At 47.8% G+C, this 25,973-nt stretch overlaps 1 pseudogene across 1 annotated transcript; it reads right to left on the bottom strand.

Annotated features, from left to right (window-relative positions):
• Positions 1 to 564: 564 nt before the first annotated feature.
• LOC147095902 (zinc-binding protein A33-like) lies at positions 565 to 25,652 on the bottom strand (annotated as a pseudogene). Its single transcript, XR_015074836.1, has 4 exons — positions 25,279 to 25,652; positions 22,225 to 22,247; positions 22,010 to 22,125; positions 565 to 2,265 (listed from the first exon to the last, which is right to left on the bottom strand). The product of XR_015074836.1 is annotated as a zinc-binding protein A33-like (transcript).
• Between the last annotated feature and the right edge of the window lie 321 nt (positions 25,653 to 25,973).

Raw genomic sequence — 25,973 nt, 5'->3', positions numbered from 1 at the left:
CTCTCTGCTTTCTGTTAGAGAGCCAATCCTCCACCCACGCCAGAATATTACCCCCAATCCTGTGATTTTTTATCTTGAGCAATAATCTTTTGTGTGGCACCTTGTCAAATGCCTTTTGGAAGTCTAAATACACTACGTCCACTGGTTCCCCTTTATCCACCCTGTATGTTACTTCCTCAAAAAACTCAAGCAAATTTGTTAAACATGACTTCCCCTTCATGAAACCATGCTGAGTTTGCCCTATTAAATTATGTTTATCCAAATGTCCCGTTACTGTCTCCTTAATAATGGACTCTAACATTTTACCAACCACAGATGTTAGGCTAACAGGTCTATAGTTTCCAGCCTTCTGCCTACTACCCTTTTTAAATAAGGGTGTTACATTAGCAGTTTTCCAATCTGCCGGGACCTTTGCTGAGTCCAGTGAGTTTTGGAAAATTATTACCAATGCATCCACAATCCCTACCGCTACTTCCCTCAAGACCCTGGGATGCAAGCCATCAGGTCCAGGGGATTTATCCGCCTTGAGTCCCATTATTTTACCAAGTACCACTTCCTTAGTGATTTTAATCGTATTTAGTTCCTCCCCCCCTAGAGCCCCCTGTTTGTCCAGTGTTGGGATATTCTTAGTGTCCTCTACTGTAAAGACTGATACAAAATAATTGTTCAGTGTAATAATCCTTTCCTGTGCAACTTCAAAGTTTTAATATAGTTAAAAATACCATTTTGTCCTTGGTTAATGTACTTAGCAGATCCTACCCCCTCTACACCGAATTCCCACTCCCACCAAATTCCCATTGTCCAAGTCCTCACTCTGTCCCCAGCTCACTCCATTACCAGCTCACTCTGCTGTGCTCTCAGCTCCTTATTACTCTACATTGTAAGTTCATGCTCCTTGCTCTCTAAGGCCATAAGTCTTACTGTAAGGTTACTGATTAACACACTGTTTTCACATCTCTTCCTCCCTCTATTGTATCTGGGGCTCCCTCATTTGTGACCATCCCACAACAAACACATCTCATGGTGTGTATCTTCATCAACCTTCTCTCGACAGTTTCCCTTTCTTATATTCCTCCCATTGCCCCCTTTCCTACATTACAACAGCGACTACACTTCAGAACTGCTTCAATGGCTGTAAAGCATTTTGGGACACCCGGAGGTCGTGAAAGGCGCTATATAAATGCAAGTCTTTCCTTTTTTTTGTTTAACTGATTTTAAAACCCTTTGTTCCTTTTTGATTTTACTTCTTATCTCGTGTCCCCTTTTACTTTTTACTTCCCTCGGATATTATTTAATTTGCCGTGTCTCGGATGGTCCTCTTTGTCATGTACTTCCCACTGGTGTTCTATCTCACCCTAGTTCCTCTCTCCTGCCCCTCTTTACCTTTTCTTCCCATCTTGAGTCTGTGGTTCCCTTGGTGTATTTCTGCCCATGTTTAAATTCTCTCTGTCTCTGGGCCCCGATGATTCTCGATGTTTTTGAGGTTTTTAAATTTAATTTTACAGGAGTCTCTGGAGCAGTTGCCACGAGTTTGTTCCACTGCACCGATTAAACAAACAAATATCACCAACAAGACATTGTCACTCGGTAGTGCCCGCCCTGACCTCAGGTGACATTGGGACCATCTGCACCACCTGTGACTGAGAGTGACACCCATCAGTTTGCAGCTGGCAGGAGGCAGGTAGGCGGTGTGAAATTATGGGATGGAGCTGCTAGTGACCTTTCACCCCGCAGATTGTCAGCGGGGCGGAGTTTTTCCCATTGTCATTCTTTCCCGGACAGAAGATGGGAAAGAGTCTCTCAGTGAAAGTGAGGGTGAAGGTATGCAGATGGGACATGTTGTCCGCATTGTAAAATGACACCTGTCCGCCCTCATAGTCCAGGAACACCCCGATCTTCCGGGGATCCCCACTCGGGGTGAGGAAGGTCACAGAGGGGGAGGTGCCGGCAACATAGCCACTTCCGGAGGCAGCAGCCACACAGTCCAGTATCCGGCCTCAGGTGTCAGTGAGATTCCCCCTTTCCTGTTGACAGACTCTCGGGCCACTCCCAGATCCCACTGTGTCTTGTTCCCCACCTCCACCTCCCAGTAGTGTCTCCCTGATGTGAATCCCTCCAATCCCAGGACACAAACAGAGGGATCAAACCTCTCCAGGGTGTCAGGGAGCTCCTGCCGTTTGTCTCCGAGTCTCACACTGGTCCGGTCCTCAGACACGATGAGCCGGGGATTCGCTGTGTTCAGATCCAGAGTCAGAGAGGCTGGAGCTGGGGGAAAGTTACAATAACACAGTGAGCGGTTTAGTTTCTTGCTGTGATTTATTCAGATAGATAGGCGTTTCTGCGGCCGCAATCGAGACTCCAGGATGGTATGTTGCCTCCCTGGTGCAAGGGTCAAGGATGTCTCGGAGCGGCTGCAGGGCATTCTGGAGGGGGAGGGTGAACAGCCAGTTGTTGTGGTGCATATAGGTACCAACGATATAAATAAAAAATGGGATGAGGTCCTAAAACTGAATATAGGGAGTTAGGAGGTAAATTAAAAAATAGGACCTCAAAAGGTAGTAATCTCAGGATTGCTACCAGTGCCACATGCTAGTCAGAGTAGAAATAGAAGGATATTTCAGGTGAATACGTGGCTAGAGGAATGGTGCAAGGGGGAGGGATTGAAATTCCTGGGACATTGGAACCGGTTCTGGGGGAGGTGGGACCAGTACAAACTGGGCGGTTTGCACCTGGGCAGGACCGGGACCGATGTCCTAGGGAGAGTGTTTGCTAGTGCTCTTGGGGAGGGTTTAACTAAAATGGCAGTGGGTTGGGAACCTGTGCAGGGAGACAGAGGAAAGAGAAGCAAGGATAGAAGCAGAAGACAGGAAGGAGAAAAGCAAAAGTGGAAGGCAGAGAAATCAAGGGTGTAAATCAAACAGGACCACAGTAAATATTAATTCTAAAAGGACTAAGAGTGTTAAAAAAAAAAGCCTGAAGGCTTTGTGTCTTAATGCGAGGAGCATTCGTAATAAGGTGGATGAATTAGCTGCATAAATGGATGTAAACAGGTATAGAAACATAGAAGATAGGAGCAGGAGTAGTCCATTCGGCCCCTCGAGCCTGCTCCGCCATTCAATGAGATCATGGCTGATCATCCAAATTCAGTACCCTGTCCCTGCTTTCTCCCCATATCCCTTGATCCCTTTAGCTTTAAGAAATATATCTAACTCCTTCTTGAATATATTTAATGAACTGGCCTCTACTGTCTTCTGTGGTAGAGAATTACACAGGTTCACCACTCGCTGGGTGAAGAAATTCCTCCTCATCTCTGTCCTAAATGGCTTACCCCTTATCCTTAGACTGACCCCTGGTTCTGGACTCCCCGGCCATCGGGAACATCCTTCCTGCATCTAGTCTGTCTAGTCCTGTTAGAATTTTATAAGTTTCAATGAGATCCCCTCTCATTCTTCTAAACTCCAGCGAGTATAAGCCCAATCGACCCAATCTCTCCTCATACATCATTCCTGCCATCATGATATAATTGGGATTACGGAGACATGGCTCCAGGGTGACCAAGGCTGGGAATTCAACATCCAGGGGTATTCAATATTCAGGAAGGACAGGCAAAAAGGAAAAGGAGGTGGGGTAGCATTGCTGGTTAAAGAGGAGATTAACACAATAGTAAGGAAGGAGATTAGCTCAGATGATGTGGAATCTGTATGGGTAGAGCTGAGAAATACCAAGGGGCAGAAAACATTAGTGGGAGTTGTATACAGACCCCCAAACAGTAATGCTGAGGTTGGGGATGGCATTAAATGGGAAATTAGAGACACATGCAATAAGGGCACAGCAGTTATGGGTGACTTCAATCTACATATAGATTGGGCTAAACAAGTTAGTGATAATACTGTGGAGGAGGAATTCCTAGCGTGTATACAGGATGGCTTCCTGGACCAATATGTCGAGGAACCAACTAGAGATCAGGCCATCTTAGACTGGGTATTATGTAATGAGAAAGGATTAATTAGCAATCTTGTTGTGCGAGGCCCCTTGGGGAGGAGCGATCATAATATGATGGAATTCTTCATTAAGATGGAGAGTGAAGTAGTTGGCTTAGAGACTAGGGTCCTGAATTTAAATAAAGGAAACTACAATGGTATGAGGTGCGAGTTGGCTAGGATGGATTGGGGAGCATTACTTAAAGGGTTGACGGTGGATAGGCAATGGCAAACATTTAAAGATCGCATGGATGAACTACAGAATTTGTTCATCCCTGTTTGGCATAAAAATAAAACAAAAACGGTTACTCAACCGTGACTAACAAGGGAAATTAGGGATAGCATAAGATCCAATATAAATTGGCCAGAAAAAGCAGCAAACCTGCGGATTGGGAGCAGTTTAGGAGTCAGCAAAGGAGCAAAGAGGGATTAATTAAGAGGGGGAAAATAGAATATTAGAGTAAGCTTGCAGGGAACATAAAAACTGAGTGTAAAAGCTTCTATAGATATGTGAAGAGAAAAAGATTGGTGAAGTCAAGCGTAGGTCCCTTGGAGTCAGAATCAGGGGAATTTATAATGAGGAACAAAGAAATGGCTGACCAATTAAATACATATTTTAGTTCTGTCTTCACAAAGGAGGACACAAATAACCTCCCAGAGATGTCGGGGAACATAGGGTCTAATGAGAGGGAGGAATTTAATGAAATCAGTACTTATAGGGAAATGGTGTTAGGGAAATTGACGGGATTGAAGGCCGATAAATCCCCAGGGCCTGATAATCTACATCCTAGGGTACTTAAGGGAGTGGCCCTAGAAATAGTAGATGCATTGCTGGTTCTCTTCCAAAATTCTATAGACTCTGGAACAGTTCCCATGGATTGGAGGGTAGCTAAGTAAACCCCACAATTTAAAAAAGGTGGTAGAGAGAAAACGGGGAATTATAGACCAGTAAGCCTGACATCGGTAGTGAGGAAAATGCTAGAGTCCATAATAAAAGATGTAATAGCAGAGTACTTAGAAAACAGTGACAGGATTGGACAAAGCCAACATGGATTTACAAAAGGTAAATCATGCTTGACTAATCTACTGGAATTTTTTGAGGATGTAACTGGTAGAATAGATAAGGGAGAACCAGTGGATGTGGTGTATTTGGACTTTCAGAAGGCTTTCGATAAGGTCCCGCATAAGAGATTGGTGTGCAAAGTTAAAGTACATGGGATTGGGGGTAAGGTGCTGACTTGGATAAAGAACTGGTTGGCAGACAGGAAGCAAAAATTTGGAATAAACGGGTCTTATTCCGAGTGGCAGGCATTGACTAGTGGGGTACCGCAGGGATCGGTGCTAGGACCCCAGCTGTTCACAATATATATTAATGACCTAGACGAGGGAACTAGATGTAATATCTCCAAGTTTGCAGACGAAACAAAGCTGGGTGGGCGTGTGTGCTGTGAGGAGGATACAGAGGAACTCCAGTACGATTTGGACAGGTTGGGTGATTGGGCAGATGCATGGCAGATGCAGTATAATATGGATAAATGCGAGGTTATCCACTTTGGTGGTAAAAACAGGAAGACAGATTATTAACTGAGCGGCAACAGATTGGGAAAAGGGGAAGTGCAACGAGACCTGGGTGTCCTTGTGCACCAGTCGCTGAAGGTAACATGCAGTTGCAGCAGGCGGTTAAGAAGGCAAAAGGTATGTTGACCTTCATAGCGAGAGGATTTGAGTACAGGAGCAAGGATGTCTTGCTGCAGTTGTACAGGGCCTTGGTGAGACCACACCTTGAGTATTGTGTGCAGTTTTGGTCGTCTTATCTGAGGAAGGCTTTTCTTGCCATGGAGGGAGCGCAGCGAAGATTCACCAGACTGATACCTGGGATGGCAGGAATGACGTATGAGGAGAGGTTGGGTCGATTAGGCCTATATTCGCTAGAGTTTAGAAGAATGAGAGGGGATCTCTTTGAAACTTATAAAATTGCAACAGGACTAGACAGACTAGATGCAGGAAGGATGTTCCCGATGGCGGGGGAGTCCAGAACCAGAGGTCACAGTCTAAGGATAAGGGGTAAGTCATTTAGGACTGAGATGAGGAGGAATTTCTTCACCCAGAGAGTGGTGAACCTGTGGAATTCTCTACCACAGAAGGCAGTTGAGGCCAATTCAGTAAATATATTCAAGAAGGAGTTAGATATATTTCTTAAGGCTAAAGGAATCAAGGGATATGGGGCGAAAGCAGGGACAGGGTACTGATTTGGATGATCAGCCATGATCTCATTAAATGGCGGAGCAGGCTCGAGGGGCCAAATGGCCTACTCCTGCTCCTATCTTCTATGTTTCAAACACTTTCCTTTTTTAAAGTGGCCATTTGGGGGATTCCCGGGAACTGCGGTGTTTTTAAAGGGCTCCAGGTTCTGTTATTGGAATCTGCTCTGACCCGGTGGTTTACGCTCCTGGGGTCGCTCTGACCCCTGCTGCCCACTGCGATCCGACCAGGAACTCTGCGGCCCCCCGGTCCCCTGCTGTTCTCAGCGGCTGCAGAGTGACCCAGGGACCTTCAGAAACACACAAGGAATCGGCGCCAGAGGCTACGGCGGGGCTTCCAAACGGAAGAGGGGGAAAGGTCCAGACACCGGAAGGAAAGAGAGAAGGGAAGGGAAATGGGCAAAAGTAGCAAAGAAGGGGGAACTGCTGCAGAGGGGAAGAGAGAACCCAGAGGAGGAGGGAAACTAACTTTGTTAAAAAAAAACATTGTAGGAATAGGCGTATTCCTAACAAATAACGGAGCTTGATTCGGAAGAACAACAAACAGGACTTTAATGTTGGATTAGATGAAATACAGCAAACAATGTAGATCGATGCAGGAGAGCCGTGGAACAGGTCTTTCCCCAGCGGGGACGCCACGAAGACTGAGTCGGCAGTCCCGTGGATTGCGTGATGACGTCATCGCGTTCTTTCCGCGCTTGGGTAGTCACGTGACTTGCGTGATGACGTCATTGCGTTTGCCCGCGCTTGGGACGGTCATGTGATGTGCGACGTGACATCATCGCGTTAACCCGCGTCATCACGTTCGCCCGCGCTCCCAAAGGAGGAAAGTCCCGCACCGGCTACATCGTTAAAGGGAATTATGACCGGTAAGTAAGGGACACTCAGTGGTACCGCTACAACATCATGATATCCATAAATCTAAATAGACTCCAACACACAATCAGCCAAAACTGAATTGATCGACATAACAGGACAAGTGGAAGCGGCATTTCTACAGGAGACCCTCCTCATCGCCCTCAGAACACACCAGGTTTATGAGTGAGTGGGTGGGACAAATGCTGGCCACCTTCTCCTCAGCCAAGAGCAGAGGACAGTCACACTAATCACCAGCAACCTCCCCATTACTCTGGAGACACACATTCCTGGAGAAGGAGGCTGCTCCATCCTAATGAAATTTGAATAACAGGACAACCCAAAGTGATGCTTCAGTTCAGTGTCCCGAATGAGGAGTCCCCGCATCAGCATTCCTCACACTCGCCCCACCTATGGACAGCACAGGAACCAGGAGTGGAGACCCAGACTGTGCTTTCACTCCAAACAGGACAAGCTCCCAGTGGACACAGGACACGAGGACAAGCAGCCCGAGCAATCCAAGATCAAAGTAGTGTCCTGGGCCTAGAGGATGTATGGCAGACCCACACCCCAAAGAGAAGGAATTCACCTTCTACTTGAAACGACGCAAGACACACTCCAGGATCGGCTACTCCTCCCTGAAGCATCCCGTCTATCCCGCCTAACCTGTTGTGATAGGAGGTAAACAGGACTTGCACCAATTAAACTCCACTCAGTCCTCGGAGCCTCACACCTTCCCTCCTACATGACTCAGAGTTCCTGCCTACCTCTAGGCGAAGCTCATCTCCTCACATATACCCCGAGGTGGAAAATGCTTGACTGATCTGTTGCACACGGTCACTCTGGGTCCTAATCTCAGACACTGAGCTCCAATCTGGCAAAACCATACCAACTGACGCCCACCCGACCAAGTTTTACAAGGCCACAATCCCGGAGTTTTCTCCCCTCCGGCTGAACCTCCTACACCCTGTACTGGAGACACAGAACCAGATACTCTGAAATTCATCAAAATCATGTTAATACACAAGAAAAGTAAGGTTATCCCCACATGGTCACCATACACACTCCTTAATGCTGACTGTAAAATATTGGCCAAGGTTCTGCCCTCCAGACTAGACCCGGACATCAGTGATCATTTAATCTGGGGTCTGGGAGCTGGTTTAGTCTCCTCTCATAAGAACATAAGAAATAAGAGCAGGAGTCGGCCACACGGCCCCTCAAGCCTGCTCCGCCATTCAATAAGATCAATGCTGATCATCGACCTCAACTCCACCTTCCCACCCGATCTCCATATCCCTTGATTCCCCTAGAGTCCAAAAATCTATCTGTATCGGCCTTGAATAATTTGGGCTCGATTTTAACTCAGGTGCGGGATGGTGTCGTGTTATCCGAATTTCGTGTTTCCCCACACGAATCTAAATGGATGTGGGAGATTGATGCAATTTTAACTCAATTGATTTCCAACGTGTGGGAAGCCTTTGCAAAGGGGTTTTTCATGACTGACAGTCCCCTCCGATGACGTCATCATTGCTGCTGCATTTAAGGACCACAGCAAGCCTTGCTTCTTCTGCAGGCTTCCAAGCTTTCTCCATTTGGTGTCAGAGGGACCTGCAGGAAAGATGACAAGCGGGAGGGCAAGAGCAGCTCCTCGCTTTGACGAGGCGGCACTGCAGGCATTAGTCGATGGGGCTAGGGCCAACAGGGAGGTCCTGTTCCCTTCATCAGGGAGGAAGAGGCCCCCCACTCAGACCAAGGCTGTGTGAATGCAGGTGGCTGAGGAGGTCAACTCCTTGGGAGTCACCCGCAGAACCTGGACACAGTGCAGGAAAAGATTTCATGACCTTCAGCGCACTGCAAAAGTGAGTATGAATTTCCCATCACCCTCAATCTGATCCCCATTACCTTTCCTCACCAGCACTCAGCTTTAGCAATCTCTTCCTCCACATCTCACTTGACACTGGCATCCATGCACCCTTACCCATTCCCTCTCTCTCTATGCTCACATTCACATAACTATTCCACCATGCAGCCCTCACACTCCCTATCACTCTGATGCTTTGAACACAACTGACAACACACAGGGAGGGCCCTTGGTCTTGCAACCTCACTCCATCTTTGTCTCCTTCTAAGTATCTATGCTATGCAATCTCTAAACTCACTCCTTCATTCTGCAGAGCCCTCGGTCAGAGCCCCACCGGAGTCCACACCCAAGTGAGCTAGACGCCTCAACCCCTGCACAGCCGCAGGAGCAGCAGACTGCTGACGAGCCCTCACAGGCTCGCAACCCCAGAGGACGCCCGCCAAAGGTGCCAAGACAGGAGCAGCAGGTAAGTGAGCAAGGGGCCTCCACATCTGCTGAAGCCACAGGGGAAGCAGTACGTAGGAGCACACGCAAGAGGAAGATAAAGCACAAGTAGTCACAAGGGGAGTCACTTGGGTGGAATTTTGTGTTTAGTGTAAAAATGCCATCACGTCGTAATTGTGCATAAAGCGTCTGATGGCAAATGTTGCAGTTGTGGCGTCTGTCATTTCGCTATTGGGACTTCCACATTGAGGCCTTAGGAATACTTGCAACTGTCAGTATGGTGGTCAGAGTGCTAGGAATCCTCTGGTTCTTGGACATTGTCAATGCTCTGGTAGGAAGCTGCGAGGCAAAAGTCTTTGATTGATTAGGCTAAGCAAATCTGGCCAGGATGAGTGCGTTCCTTGCATCCCGGGCAGCAATGTTCTCACGTAATGCTGCTGCTGGTTGATGAGCCTCTGCAGGATGTTCGTTTTCACCCTCCTGAGGAGGAGGAGGATATGTGAGGAGCCACTTGGTCCTCAGGAATCTGCAAGCCACGATGCTGTGCCATGTTGTGAAGTGCACAGCAAACCAGTACTGCAGGGCCCCACCTGATCTATCCAGGCATCTGAAGCGCATCTTCAGCAAACCGATGGTTTGCTCGATAATGGATTTCGTGGAAATGTGGCTGGAGTTGTAGCGCTCCTCAGCTTCGTTGGCTGGCCTCCTCAATGGCGTCATTAGCCACGTCCTCAGGGTACATGGGACAAACATAGAAACATAGAAGATAGGAGCAGGAGTAGGACATTTGGCCCCTCGAGCCTGTTCCGCCATTCAATGAGATCATGGCTGATCATCCAAATTCAGTACCCTGTCCCTGCCTTCTCCCCATATCCCTTGATCTCTTTAGCCTTAAGAAATATATCCAACTCCGTCTTGAATATATTTAATGAATTGGCCACCACTGCCTTCTGTTGTAGAGAATGCCACAGGTTCACCACTCTCTGGGTGAAGAAATTCCTCCTCATCTCTGTTCTAAATGGCTTACCCCTTATCCTTAGACTGTGACCCTTGGTTCTGGACTCCCCGGCCATCGGGAACATCCTTCCTGCATCCAGTCTGTCTAGTCCTGTTAGAATTTTATAAGTTTCAATGAGATCCCCTCTCATTCTTCTAAACTCCAGCGAGTATAAGCCCAATTGACCCAATCTCTTCTCATATGTCATTCCTGCCATCCCAGGTATCAGCCTGGTGAATCTTCGATGCACTCCCTCCATGGCAAGAACATCCTTCCTCAGATAAGGTGACCTAAACTGCACACAATACTCAAGGTGTGGTCTCACCAAGGCCCTGTGCAACTGCAGCAAGACATCCTTCTTCTTGTACTCAAACCCTCTTGCTACGAAGGCCAACATACCATTTGCCTTCTTAACCGCCTGCTGCATCTGTACGCTTACCTTCAGCGACTGGTGCACAAGGACACCCAGGTCTCGTTGCACTTCCCCTTCTCCCAATCTATTGCCGTACAGATAATAATTTGCCTTCCTGTTTTTGCCACCAAAGTGGATAACCTCGCATTTATCCACATTATACTGCATCTGCCATGCTTCTGCCCAATCACCCAACCTGTCCAAATCATACTAGAGTTTCTCGGCATCCTCCTCACAGCATACACGCCCACCCAGCTTTGTGTCATCTGCAAACTTGGAGATATTACATCTAGTTCCCTCGTCTAGATCATTTATATATATTGTGAATAGCTGGGGTCCTAGGACCGATCCCTGCGGTACCCCACTAGTCACTGCCTGCCACTCGGAATAAGACCCGTTTATTCCGACTCTTTGCTTCTTGTCTGCCAACCAGTTCTTTATCCAAGTCAGCACCTTGCCCCCAATCCCATGTGCCTTAACTTTACATGCTAATCTCTTATGCGGGACCTTATCGAAAGCCTTCTGAAAGTCCAAATACACCACATCCACTGGTTCTCCCTTATCTATTCTACCAGTTACATCCTCAAAAAATTCCAGTAGATTAGTCAAGCACAATTTACCTTTTGTAAATCCATGTTGACTTTGTCCGATCCTGTCACTGTTTTCCAAGTGCTCTGCTATTACATCTTCTTTTATAATGGACTCTAGCATTTTCCCCACTGCCGATGACAGGCTTACCGGTCTGCAATTTCCTGTTTTCTCTCTACCACCTTTTATGAATAGTGGGGTAACATTAGCTACCCTCCATTCCATGCAAAATATCCTTCTTGTGGTCACCCGCCAGCTGAACGTTGAGGGAGTGGAAGCCCTTGAGGTTGACAAAAATACCTGGATTGCGATGGGGTGCCCTAAGGGCCACATGTGTGCAGTCAACGACGCCCTGCCCCCTTAGAAAGCCTGCCAGATGAGCTAATCCAACCGCTTGCGCCGCGACACTTGCTCGATCCCTGGTGAAATGGATGTGATTGTGCGCGAGGGCAAAGAGGGCATCGGTTACCTGCATGATGCAAGTTTGTGCGGCCGCCTGGGAGATGCCGCTGATGTCTGCTGCTGATCCCTGGAATGAGCCTGAGGCAAAAAAGTTGAGTGCGGTGGTGACTTTCACGGGCACTGGTAATGCTTGTCCACCTGGTCCTCTGGGCAGCATGTCTTGCTGTAGCATTGCGCAGATGTCAGTCACTACCTCTCGCAAAAGTCGGAGCCGCCTTTGGCACTGCTGCTCAGACATGTTGAGATAGGTGACCCTGCGTCTGTAGACCCTGTTTGTGGGGTATCTCCTGCGCTGACGGGCTTCCAGGTGCTGGCCCCTTCTGGCCTGTGCAGCCTCAGGTCAGTGAGCAGCAGCCTGGCGCTCCTGTTGGTGCTGTTGCTGTTGTTCCTGGTTCTGCTGCTGCCGTGGCTGGTGCTCGAGCTCCTCTAATGCCAAGATGGGAAGGAAATAAATGGCTCACATGCTTCTGGTATATGCCTCCGTTGAGCAAGCACTGAGTGAAGGTGGTGAGAGGGGTTTCCCTGGAGGCCACACTGGAGATGGGTGTGAGGCTCCAACCTTCCACAGGTGTGGTTAAGCCTTGTTAAAAGTTGCCCCAGACCTGAGACCACGAAGTCCTGCCACCTGCAAATGACGCCTGATCAAATCTCCTCTTTAATGATTGACCTGCAGTTGATAGTCAGCAATCCAATAGTGCTCCCGCCAGGTTTCACATTCGTGTTTCTCACCAGGCGTGTTTTACGTGGGAAAAGGGTTAAATTTGCAAGGGCCTGTTAAAATAGGATTATAGAGGCCATTTAGTGGTAATTAAGGGCCTTAAAGACCAGTCCCGCCTGTTGGATGCGGGACGGAGTCGGGACCGTCAGATACACCTAAGTTAAAATTGCCCGGAGTCGTGAACCAGGCTGGGGGTGAGGGGGGGGGGGGTGGGGTTCGTGCCCACCAGTTTTTGCTATTTTAACTCTCCGCACGCCTCCAAGCCCGACTCCACGGTTCAATGAAAATCGAGCCCAAAGACTCAGCATGCACAGCCCTCTGTGGCAGAGAATTCCAAAGATTCAAAACTCACTGAGTGAAGAAATTCCTCCTAATCTCGGTCTTAAATGGTCTACCCCTTTTCCTGAGACTGTGCTCCCTAGTTCTAGACACTCCAGCCAGGGGAAACATCCTCTCAGCATCTACCCTGTTAATCCCCTTCAGAATCTTGTATGTTTCAATGAGATCACCTCTGATTCTTCTAAACTCCAGAGAGTATAGGCCCATTCTACACAATCTCTCCTCATAGGACAGCCCTCTCATCCCACAAATCAATCTAGTGAACCTTCGTTGCACCGCCTCCAAGGCAAGTATATCCATCCTTAGATAAGGAGACCAGAACTGTGCACAGTACTCCAGGTGTGGTCTCACCAAGGCCCTGTACAATTGTAGCAAGACTTCCTTACTCTTATACTCCAACCACCTTGCAATAAAGGCCAACATGCCATTTGCCTTCCTTATTACTTGCTGTACCTGCAGGCTAGCTTTGTGTTTCTTGCAGGAGCACACCCAAATCTCTCTGAACACCAACATTTGAAAGTTTCTCACCATTTGAAACAATATTCTGTTTTTCTATTCTTCCTATCAAAGTGAATAACCTCACATTTCCCTACATTATACTCCATCTGCCACCTTACTGCCCACTCACTTAGACTATCTCTATCCCTTTGCAGACTCCTTCTGTTCTCCTCACAGCTTACTGTCCCACCTAGATTTGTATCACCAGCAAACTTGGATACATTACACTCGGTCCCTTCATCTAGGTCATTAATATAGATTATAAATAGCTGAGGCCCCAACACTGATCCTTGCAGCATAGAAACATAGAAGATAGGAGCAGGAGTAGGCCATTCGGCCCCTCGAGCCTACTCTGCCATTTAATGAGATCATGGCTAATCATCCAAATTCAGTACCCTGTCCCTTTCTCCCCATATCCCTTGATCCCTTTAGCTTTAAGAAATATATCTAACTCCTTCTTGAATATATTTAATGAATTGGCCTCTACTGCCTTCTGTGGTAGAGAATTCCACAGGTTCACCACTCTGGGTGAAGAAATTCCTCCTCATCTCTGTCCTAAATGGCTTACCCCTTATCCTTAGACTGTGACCCCTGGTTCTGGACTCCCCCGCCATCGGAACATACTTCCTGCATCTAGTCTGTCTAGTCCTGTTAGAATTTTATAAGTTTCAATGAGATCCCCTCTCATTCTGCTAAACTCCAGCGAATATAAGCCCAATTGACCCAATCTCTCCTCATATGTCATTCCTGCCATCCCAGATATCAGTCTGGTGAATCTTCGCTGCACTCCCTCCATGGCAAGAACATCCTTCCTCAGATAAGGCAACCAAAACTGCACACAATACTCAAGGTGTGGTCTCACCAAGGCTCTGTACAACTGCAGCAAGACATCCTTGCTCCTGTACTCGAATCCTCTCGCTATGAAGGCCAACATACCATTTGCCTTCTTAACCACCTGCTGCACCGGCATGCTTACCTTCAACGACTGGTGCACAAGGACACCCAGGTCTCGTTGCACTTCCCCTTCTGTCAATCTATTGCCGTTCAGATAATAATCTGCCTTCCTGTTTTTGCCACCAAAGTGGATAACCTCGCATTTATCCACATTATACTGCATCTGCCATGCATCTGCCCAATCACCCAACCTGTCCAAATCATACTGGAGCTTCTCTGCATCCTCCTCACAGCACACACACCCACCCAGCTTTGTGTCGTCTGCAAACTTGGAGATATTACATTTAGTTCCCTCATCTAGATCATTAATATATATTGTGAATAGCTGGGGTCCTAGCACCAATCCCTGCGGTACCCCACTAGTCACTGCCTGCCACTCTTTGCTCCCTGTCTGCCAACCAGATTCCAACTCTTTGCTTCCCACTAGTTACAGCCTGCCAACCTGAAAAAGATCCGTTTATCCCTACTCTCTGTTTTCTGTCCGTTAACCAATCCGCTATCCATACTCATGTGGCGGAACCACCAGAGGATTACGGACAATTGTATATAATTCCTTTTACAGCAATGTAGTACAGCTGGGGGCTGCACCTTTAATGTATCTGTTAACTGTACTAGGGCATCTTTCCTGTACTCCGCGTGATGACGTCATGCCGTCCGTCACATGATCTCTCAACAGCGGGAAGAACGTGATGACGTCATGACGTCAGAGCTCGGAACCTTCTAGCAGTAGAGCTTGGAACCTGCTAGCAGTTGAGCTCGGAACCTGCTAGCAGTTGAGCTCGGAACCTTCTAGCAGTTTCCAGAGAGGCTTTCAAGCAGACCAGACCTATTTGCATTGTATCCTACAGTTTCCTGTACAGCTTCGTTTGTTCATTAAATTTTATTGTTTTTGATTTTCTGAGTCGATCTCAATTCTTCGGCTAGGAACCCCAGTTCCTACATTGGTGACCCCGATTTCTTCGAACAATTTTCGTTGAAGTTACATCTTGGACACGAACGCCGTCACCCTCAAACTGCCGCAATTTTGGGAGCAACAACCGGCCACGTGGTTTTTCCAGGCGGAAGCCCAATTTGCAATCCGGGGAGTAGCAGCGGATTTGACCCGTTATTATTACGTGGTCTCCGCCCTCGACAGCGCCACGGCCTCGCGGGTCGTCAGCCTCCTCAAGAGTCCACCGAACGATGGTAAGTACGAAGCTTTAAAAGCACGTTTACTGCAGATTTTCGGTCTGTCCAAGTCGGAGCGTGCTCGCAGACTTATCTCCATGCCCGGCCTCGGGGACTCAAAACCCTCAGAGCTCATGAGCCAAATGCTCATGCTTTTGGGCTCGGAATCGCAATGTTTTCTGTTCCGCGAGCTGTTTCTCTGTCAACTACCAGAGCCAGTACAGACGGCCTTGGCCAATTCCGCGATCATGGATTGTGCTGAACTCGCCGCTGAAGCGGATAAAATATTTACCGTCTCACAACAATCTTGTGCAGCCACGAGGCGCCCATCCCCCACAAGAGCGAATCCGACTCCTCCTCCATACATTACAGACTCCCTGTCAGGGCAACGTTTTCTCTGTGATACTGGCTCCCAGTGTAGTATCCTACCAGCGTCGAAGCTAGATCTTCAATTTGGAGGTCAAGGTCCCCCCCTCGAGGCAGCCAATGGTGCGGCCATTCGCACGTTCGGAAAGCGTAGGGTCCAGTTGAGTTTTGACGGCCAACGTTTTGTTTGGGAGTTCATCACGGCGAAAGTCTCACAGGCCATCCTGGGGGCAGATTTCTTCTGCGCAAACGGGTTTCTCGTCGACGTCTGACACTGCCAGCTAATCAGTGCCTCCACTTTTCACTCGGTCCCCTGCCACCGAAGCACCGCGATGTCTTGGTCAGTTGCCTGTGCAGTCCCATCTTCAAATGAGTTCACTCGTCTTCTCAGTGAGTTCCCTGAGCTCACCAGGCCCACATTTTCTTCTTCAGTCACGAGGCACGGTGTGGTGCACCACATTACCAGGACAGGATCTCCCGTTTATGCGAGAACTCGAAGGCTGGAACCTGGTAAACTTGCGGCCGCCAAGGCGGAGTTCCATACAATGGAACACCTGGGTATTATTCGACGTTCGAATAGTCCTTGGTCCTCACCATTACACATTGTTCCCAAGCCGGGCGGCGGATGGCGACCATGCGGCGACTACAGACACCTGAATGAGGCTACCACACCGGATCGGTACCCAATTCCTCACATTCAGGATTTTTCGGCCCATCTGGCAATTCCATCTTTTCCAAAGTAGACCTCGTCCGAGGCTATCATCAAGTGCCCGTGCATCCTCAGGACGTCCCCAAAACTGCCATCATCACACCTTTCGGGCTCTTTGAGTTCCTTCGTATGCCGTTTGGGCTGAAGAATGCAGCACAAGCCTTCCAACGTCTCATGGATTCCGTGTTGCGCGATCTGCCGTTCATCTTCGTCTACCTAGACGATATCCTTATTGCCAGTAACAGCACGAAAGAACACATTACGCACTTGCGTACCCTTTTTTCTCGTCTCAGCCAACATGGCCTTATTATCAACCCGGCCAAGTGCCAGTTTGGGTTGCACAGCATTGATTTCCTTGGACACAGAATCACCTCAGAAGGTGCCGTCCCGCTGGCCACGAAGGTGGAAGCAGTCACCTTGTTCCCTCTTCCTCAGACCGTCAGGACCCGCCAGGAATTTCTGGGAATGGTCAATTTTTATCATCGGTTCGTCCCCAAGGCGGCACTGTTGATGCAACCTTTGTACGAGGCCCTCAGAGGTAAATCGGGCAAAGACCCGATCGATTGGACACCCCAGATGGACCAGGCTTTCCTCGACACTAAGAACGCTTTGGCTGCTGCGACCATGTTGGCACATCCCCTTCCAGGTGCAACCATTGCCCTTACCACCGACGCATCTGATTATGCCATCGGGGCAGTACAGGAGCAGTGGGTCGACGGCACATGGCAACCACTGGCTTTCTTCAGCCGCCAATTGCGGAAGAACGAACGCAAGTATAGTACTTTTGATAGGGAGTTGTTGGCATTGTTTCTGGCCATCCGCCATTTTCGCTTCCTACTGGAAGGACGCCCATTCACGGCTTTTGTAGACCACAAGCCACTTACTTTTGTGATGGCCAAGACAGCGGAACCATGGTCGGCACGGCAACAACATCATCTTACATACATATCTGAATTTACAACCAACATACAACATGTCTCGGGCAAAGACAACCTGGTGGCGGATTGTCTCTCCCGCGCCCAGCTCCACGCAGTACACCTGGGAGTCGACTATGTTGGTTTGGCAAAAGAACAGAAGGCAGACCCTGAAGTGCAGCATACCGGACCGCACCTTCCAGCTTACAAGTGGCTGATGTCAGTTTCCAGGCCGCAGGGACCACACTCCTGTGTGACATCTCGATGGGCGTCCCACGTCCAATCGTTCCAGTCGAATGGCGCAGGAGAATTTTCAACACTATCCACGGGTTGTCACACCCTGGCATGAGAGCGTCACAACGACTCATGGCAAAGAAATTCGTCTGGAAGGGCATGCATCTCGACGTCCGTGACTGGACCAATACCTGCATGAGTTGCCAGAAGTCCAAGATACAACGCCATGTTAAGGCCCCAGTCGCCACTTTTCCGGTTCCAGAGCGTCGATTCGACCATGTGCACGTGGACCTGGTTGGTCCTCTCCCTTCCTCTCGCGGGTACACTCACCTCCTCACCGTGGTAGACCGCACCACCAGGTGGCCAGAGGCAATTCCTTTGGTTGCCACCACAACAGCAGACGTCTCCAGAGCCTTCATCTCGTCGTGGGTAGCTCGGTTCGGGGTACCGGCTGACATCTCCTCCGACCGGGGGCCTCAATTTACCTCTGAGCTTTGGAACGCCGTAGCTCAAGGTTTGGGCACCAAGCTTCATCGTACCACTGCCTACCATCCACAGGCGAACGGTCTGTGTGAAAGATTCCACAGGTCCCTTAAAGCTAGTCTCCGTGGGCCTAGTTGGGTGGACAGGCTCCCTTGGGTCTTCGCACGGTGCCTAAGGACGACCTGCATTCTTCTTCAGCAGAGCTGGTTTACGGCCAACCACTCAGAGTGCCTGGCGATTTTCTTCCTCCTCACACGGAACCCTGGTCCCCAGCTCAGCAGCTCGTCAGCCACCAGGAAGCGGCTAGGAATTTCATCCCAGTGCCTACGTCGCATCATGACCTGCAGCGCTCCCATGTCCCGGTGGAACTTAAGAGCGCAGAATACGTGTTCATTCGGCAGGATGCTCGCAAAAACCCGCTCAAACCGCCTTACACAGGTCCGTTCCGCGTCATCTCATCAGGTGACAAGTCCTTCACAGTCGACGTCGGCGGTAAGCCTGACCACATCTCCATCGACCGGTTGAAATCGGCGCATCTGGATCTGAGCGAACCAGTCGTCACCGCTCAGCCGCCTCGTCGTGGTCGTCCGCCGTCGACTGCCGGTCCAGTACAGCCACAGTCATCTGCCGAGTCGCCAGTGCCCGCCTCACCGGGTCGACCACAGCCGGCCTCTTCTTCTCCTCCGCCTGCGGCGTCATCCCAACCACAGCCAACGGCCAGTTCATCTTCTAGCGCTCTGTTCCAGCTGCCGGGGTATCGCAGTCGGTCGGACAGACTTGTCAGACCCCCTTCTCACCTTACCTTCTCTGTTAAAAGCAATTCTGGGGGGGCGCATGTGGCAGAACCACCAGAGGATTATGGGCAATTGTATATAATTCCTTTTACAGCAATGTAGTACAGCTGGGGGCTGCACCTTTAATGTATCTGTTAACTGTACTAGGGTTTCTTTCCTGTACTCCGCGTGATGACGTCATGCCGTCCGCCACTTGATCTCTCAACGGCGGGAAGAACGTGATGACGTCATGACGTCAGAGCTCGGAACCTTCTAGCAGTAGAGCTCGGGACCTGCTAGCAGTTGAGCTCGGAACCTGCTAGCAGTTTCCAGAGAGGCTTTCAAGCAGACCAGACCTATTTGCATTGTATCCTACAGTTTCCTGTACAGCTTCGTTTGTTCATTAAATTTTATTGTTTTTGATTTTCTGAGTCGATCTCAATTCTTCGGCTAGGAACCCCAGTTCCTACACTAACATATTACCCCCAACCCCATGAGCCCTAATCTTGTGTAATAACCTTTTATGTGGCACCTTATCGAATGCCTTTTGGAAATCCAAATATACTACATCCACTGGTTCCCCTTTATTTACCCTGCTAATTACGTCTTAAGAAAACTCTAATATATTTGTCAAACATGATTTCCCTTTCATAAAACCATGCTGACTCTGCTTAATCATGTTATGATTTTCTAAGTGCTCTGATACCACTTCCTTAAGAATGCATTCCAACATTTTCCCAATGACTGATGTCAAGGTAACTGGCCTGTAGTTCCCTGTTTTTCTCTCCTTCCTTTCTTGAATCACGGTGTTACATTTGCGACCTTCCAATTCACTAGGACCATTCTAGAATCTAGGGAATTTCGGAAGATCAAAACCAATGCATCCACTATCTGTGCAGCCACCTCTTTTAGAACCCTAGGATGTAGGCCAACAGGTCCAGAGGATTTGTCGGCTTTTACTCCCATTAGTTTCTCTAGTACTTTATCTCTACTTACATTAATTACGTTACATTCCTCACCCTCATTAGCCCATTGGTTCCCCACCAGTGTTGCTATGCTTTTTGTGTCTTCTACTCTGAAGACAGTTACAAAATATTTGTTTAACGTTTCAACCATTTCCTTATTCCCCATAATAATTTCTCCTGTCACAGCCTCTGAGGGACCAACATTTTTGCTACTCTCTTCCTTTTTACATACTTGTAGAAGCTTATAATCTGCTTTTATATTTCTTGCTAGTTTTCTCTCATATTCTATTTTTTCCCTTTTTATCAATTTTTTGGTCAACCTTTACTGGTTTCTGAAACTCTTCCAATCCTCAGGCTTACTATTATTATTTGCAGCATCATAATCGTCTTCTTTCAATCTAATGCTGTCCTTAACTTCTTTAGTTAGCCATGGTTGGATCATTTTTCCCATGGAGCTTTTGTTTCTCAATGGAATGTATTTTTGTTGAGAATTATGAAATATTTCTTTAAATGCTAGCCACTGCTCATCTACCGCCGTACCTTTTAATCTATTTTTCCAATCTACCTTAGCCAACTCATCCCTCATACATATGTAATTGGCTTTATTTAAATTTAACATTCTAGTTTCGGACTTAAGCAAGTCACTCTCAAAATTAACGTGAAATTCTATCATACAGGAAACTGTGTGTTATCCGGAGGCTAAATGTCCCGCAAGCTCGAGCCACCGGCAAAAATCAGGAGCCGTTTTGTTAGGTTTCTTTTCTTCTCGTGGCTTTTTTTCTTCTCGTGGCTTTTTTTTCCAAACAGTCAGGCTCTGCAAAGTCTCTGTAGCTTAGCAACAGCTTCAGAGAGACGCTTCCAAGGTATGGGCCGACTGTTTACAAGCTGTTGCTAAGCAACAGTGTTTGTTGTCAGATACGGAGATAAAAAGCTCCGTATGCTTCAACATTAACGCTGGTGTGTCCGGCAGTTTTGAGGGAACGGCAACAGCTCGGTCCCGTCGGTGCCGGATAGCACAAAGTTTCCTGTATTATGTCCACCCTGCCCCAAAGGATCCTTTACGATGAGATTGCTAATTAACCCTGTCTCATTACACAACTGAAGATGTAAAACAACCTGTTCCCTGTTGGTTCCATGACATATTGTTCTCGGAAGCTGTCCCAAATGCATTCCATGAACTTGTCCTCCAGACTACCTTTGCCAATTTGATTTGTCCAGTCTATATGGAAATTAAAGTCCCCCAAGATTATTGCATTCCCTTTGTTGCAGCTCCTACTATTTCTTGATTAATATTCTGTCCAATGCTATAGCTACTGTTAGGGGACCTATATACTACTCCTACCAGTGTTTTCTGTCCCTTGTTATTCCTTATCTCCACCCATGATTCTGCTTCCTGATTTTCCGAGCCAAGATCCTTTCTCGCTACTGACCTTATGTCATCCTTTATTATCAGGGCCACTCCCCCTCCTTTTCCATTCTGCCTGTCTTTTCGAAACATCAAGTACCCTGGAACATTTAGTTCCCAACCTTGGCCACCTTGCAACCACGTCTCTGTAATGGCTATTAGATCAAACCCATTTATCTCTATTTGTGCTACTAGTTCATCTATCTTGTTACGAATGCTTCGTGCATTCAGTTAAAGAGCTTTTATTTTTTTTTGCATTATTCCCTGATTTGACCTTATTCCCTGCTGCACTGCTACCGTTAAACTCTCTGTCCCTTCCTGTCGCACTCTGCTTATTTTTAGCCAAATCGCTACACTGCTCTATTGCCTTGACCTTTCTCCTTAGATTTCTAAATTCCCCCTCACCTGACCCCTCCCATCCTTTTTTTTTTAGTTTACAGCCCTATTTATTCGATTCGCCAGGACGCTGGTCCCTATCCCGGTTTAAGTGGAGCCCATCCAAATGGAACAGCTCCGTCTTTCCCCAGTACTGGTGCCAGTGCCCCATCAATTGAAACCCTTTATTCCTACACGACTCTTTGAGTCTGGATTAATAAATCAGGAAAAGGAATATAAGAGTTTTACCGGGGTTAATGGCGTCTATCATTTCTCTCCACGCTGTGTACTGTAAAGGGCCGTTGAACTTTCCGATCGACAGCTTGCCATCTGATAATGATGGTTTATAATAGTCCTCACCAGTCCTGTAAATAGTAAACAGTTGATGTTATAAATTGACCTTAAACTCTTTGCTGAGTTATTTTACTAAATGGTGCAGAGTTTCAGTAAACAGTGTGTCCTACCTCCTCTCCTGACACGTTTCCTCCTGAAACCAATAAAACACAAATCTGAGTTGACGGAGACTGACCGTCTATATCCGGACAGCAGAAATTACACCCATATTGTGACAAGATGCTGATAATTCCGAATTCTCACTGCCAGGTCCCCACAGATAGAGAGAGGATCGGGGTAGATTTTCCCAAACCTGTCGGGAAGAAGGCGGGACTTCTCTTTTCGGGTTTTTGACCCGCCTACTTCGACATCCGGCCAATCCGCGCGATTTTCCCTTGATTGAACTTGTTGAGCCCGCTGGGCGGCCTCAGCAGGCCAATTAAGGGCCACCCGGCAACAGGTGACGTCACAGACTGCAATTTCATCTGTCAAGAGTTCTTTGAAGCTGTGAAACACTGACACTGAGTTCTAACATGAGTCCTTCTGCACAGACTCAGTTAGAACTCTTACCGGCACTCAAAGCTGAAGGCTGTCACTTTTCACAGATCGCAGCCGTTCAGCTTAAAGTTCCGGCTGAGTGATGGGCTCCTGACGCCTACAGGAAGAAAGGCTGTTAAGGTAAGTACAGGTAAGTAAAAGTTCTTTACACACTTTAGACACACCAAACACACTTACTTTTGCACTCATGCACCCATCGCTCACCTGAGCGCCGATATCGTGATCCCTCCAACTCCTTCAACCCGACGGCCTGCCTGCTCTAACCTGGCGTGGTTTGGAGCCGTCGGGAAACCCACACGAAACCCCTCAAAATAGGGATTAGGCTAAAAACTGCCCGTTAACTACCTGTTAACAGGCAGTTAATTGGCACTAATCCCTTCCCGCCTGGTTTTGGCGGGTCCCAGTGCGGGGCGGGTAACCGCCGCCTCTGAAACTTACGTGGGGCGGGGTTTTGGGTGGGATGGTGTCGGGACCCCCAAATTCGGGATTTTCCCCCCCCACACGCCTGAAACCTCGCCTGACGGCTCCAGGAAAATCTAGCCCGATATATTTGAAAACCAGGCAGCAGAAATTATACCAAAATTTATTAAAAGCATCTGATAGAAAGAGGATGCAGTTGGAAAATCTGATTTAGTCATAGAGTCATAGAGTTATACAGTACGGAAAGAGGCCCTTCGGCCCATCGTGTCCGCACTGGCCATCAGCCCTGTCTAATCTAATCCCATATTCCAGCATTTGGTCCGTAGCCTTGTATGCTATGGCATTTCAAGTGCTCATCCAAATGCTTCTTAAATGTTGTGAGGGTTCCTGCCTCCACAACCCTTTCAGGCAGTGAGTTCCAGACTCCAACCACCCTCTGGGTGAAAAAGTTCTTTCTCAAATCCCCTCTAAACCTCCCGCCCTTTACCTTGAAACTATGCCCCCTGGTTATTGACCCTTCTACTAAGGGAAAAAGCTCCTCAGTATCCATCCTATCTATGCCCCTCATAATTTTGTACACCTCAATCATGTCCCCCCTCAGCCTCCTCTGCTCCAAGGAAAACAAACCCAATCTGCCCAGTCTCTCTTCATAGCTGAAGCGCTCCAGCCCTGGTAACATCCTGGTGAATCTCCTCTGCACCCTCTCCAAAGCGATCACATCCTTCCTGTAGTGTGGCGACCAGAACTGCACACAGTATTCCAGCTGTGGCCTAACCAGTGTTTTGAACAGCTCCATCATAACCTCCTTGCTCTTATATTCTATGCCTCGGCTAATGAAGGCAAGTATCCCATATGCCTTTTTTACCACCTTATCCACCTGTTCCGCCGCCTTCAGGGATCTGTGTACTTGCACACCCAGATCCCTCTGACCCTCCGTCTTGCCTAGGGTCTTACCATTCATTGTGTATTCCCTTGCCTTGTTAGTCCCCCCAAAGTGCATCACCTCGCACTTTTCCGGGTTAAATTCCATTTGCCACTGTTCTGCCCATCTGACCAACCCATCTATATCGTCCTGCAGACTGAGGCTACCCTCCTCGCTATTTACCACCCTACCAATTTTTGTATCATCCGCGAACTTACTGATCATACCTTTTACATTCATATCCAAGTCATTAATGTAGACCACAAACAGCAAGGGACCCAGCACCGATCCCTGTGGTACCCCACTGGCCACAGGCTTCCAGTCACAAAAACAACCTTCGACCATCACCCTCTGCCTTCTGCCACTAAGCCAGTTTTGTATCCAATGTGCCAAGGCACCCTGGATTCCATGGGCTCTTACCTTCTTGACCAGTCTCCTGTGTGGGACTTTATCAAAGGCCTTACTGAAATCCATGTATACCACATCCACTGCGTTACCCTCATCCACACACCTGGTCACCCCCTCAAAAAATTCAATCAAATTAGTCAGACATGATCTTCCCTTGACAAAGCCATGTTGACTATCCCTGATTAATCCTTGCCTCTCCAAGTGGAGACTAATTTTGTCCCTCAGAATTTTTTCCAATAATTTTCCTACCACTGATGTTAGGCTCACTGGCCTGTAGTTCCCCGGTTTTTCCCTACTACCCTTCTTGAATAATGGTACTACATTAGCGGTTCTCCAGTCCTCTGGCACATCCCCTGTGGCCAGAAAGGTTCTGAATATATGTGTTAGAGCCCCCGCAATCTCTTCCTTTGCCTCACACAGCAGCCTGGGATATATTTCATCCGGGCCTGGGGATTTATCCATTTTTAGGCCTGCTAAAACCGCCAATACCTCCTCCCTCTCGATGTTAATATGTTAATATTTGTGTGGTCATGTTCTGGAACTGAACACCAGTCTCACTCAGAGACACAGTGACTCTCACACCCACCGCACCAGACACACCCACACACTCACACAATGTAACTGGAACTGCATTGTAATGTGAGCGCCAGGAGAATATTAACCTCTTGGGGACACAGAAATAATTACGATCACGGGAACACGATCCCGTGATCCTGCAGACAGTGTGGGAGCCGGTTAGTTCAGTCACAACAGCAGATCCGCCCCAGAATAGACAAAACTCTCGGTTTAAATCAGTTTCAAATTTTTCAGCAAATGCTGCATTTATTTCAACATTGTCATCACTTATTCTGCAACTAACCCGCAATATAATCCTCACCTTCAGAAATGTCAGCGCGTCTTGTTGGTCCATTTGTTTCTGCAACTTTGACAGCTTCTCCTGAATAGAATTTAAATTCTCTTGAATTTCTCGAAGGTTTTTCTCCATTGTTTCCACAATCCTCTGCTCTTCTCCCCTGAGATCTCCGATTAATTGCTGCTCTTTCTCAGACAGAATCTGGTGCATTTTAGCGAACTCGGATGTGATGTGATTTTGCAGACTGCTCGACTGTTCCTACCAAATGAAACATTATACGGTTTGTACTAAATGTACCGAGGATCTACAAATAGTACCAGATTTCAGAAGAGCAAACTTCACTAACATGGCAGATGATTTGGAACGGATAAATTGGCCCACCCTTCTGGGTGGTGATGAGACCGATGTAGAATACAACTGGAATATGTTTAAGAACAAAATAAAAAATATGGAAGACAAATATGTACCCAAAGTCAAAGAAGGGACTGTCCCAAGAAAAAGCCATGGCGGCTGACTGGAGATTTACAAAGACAAATAAGATGTAAACAAAACTGTTTCTATAAATTAAAGGCATCTAATACTGAACTAAACAGAGTTAAGTGTAAGGAACAGCTAAAAGAAACAAAGGCTGCTATTAGATCAGCTCGAAGGATAATGGAAAAGAGAATCATAGACAATTGTGGAAGTATTGAGGAAAGCTTTTTCAGTTATGGGAAGAG

This window comes from Somniosus microcephalus, unplaced genomic scaffold, assembly GCF_052327205.1.
Source record: "Somniosus microcephalus isolate GS21.2 unplaced genomic scaffold, FLI_Smic_1.0 unresolved_chr1, whole genome shotgun sequence".
In the NCBI taxonomy this organism is placed as follows: domain Eukaryota; kingdom Metazoa; phylum Chordata; class Chondrichthyes; order Squaliformes; family Somniosidae; genus Somniosus; species Somniosus microcephalus.
Note: the sequence above shows the minus strand (reverse complement) of the source record. Positions and strands in the feature narration are given on the sequence as shown.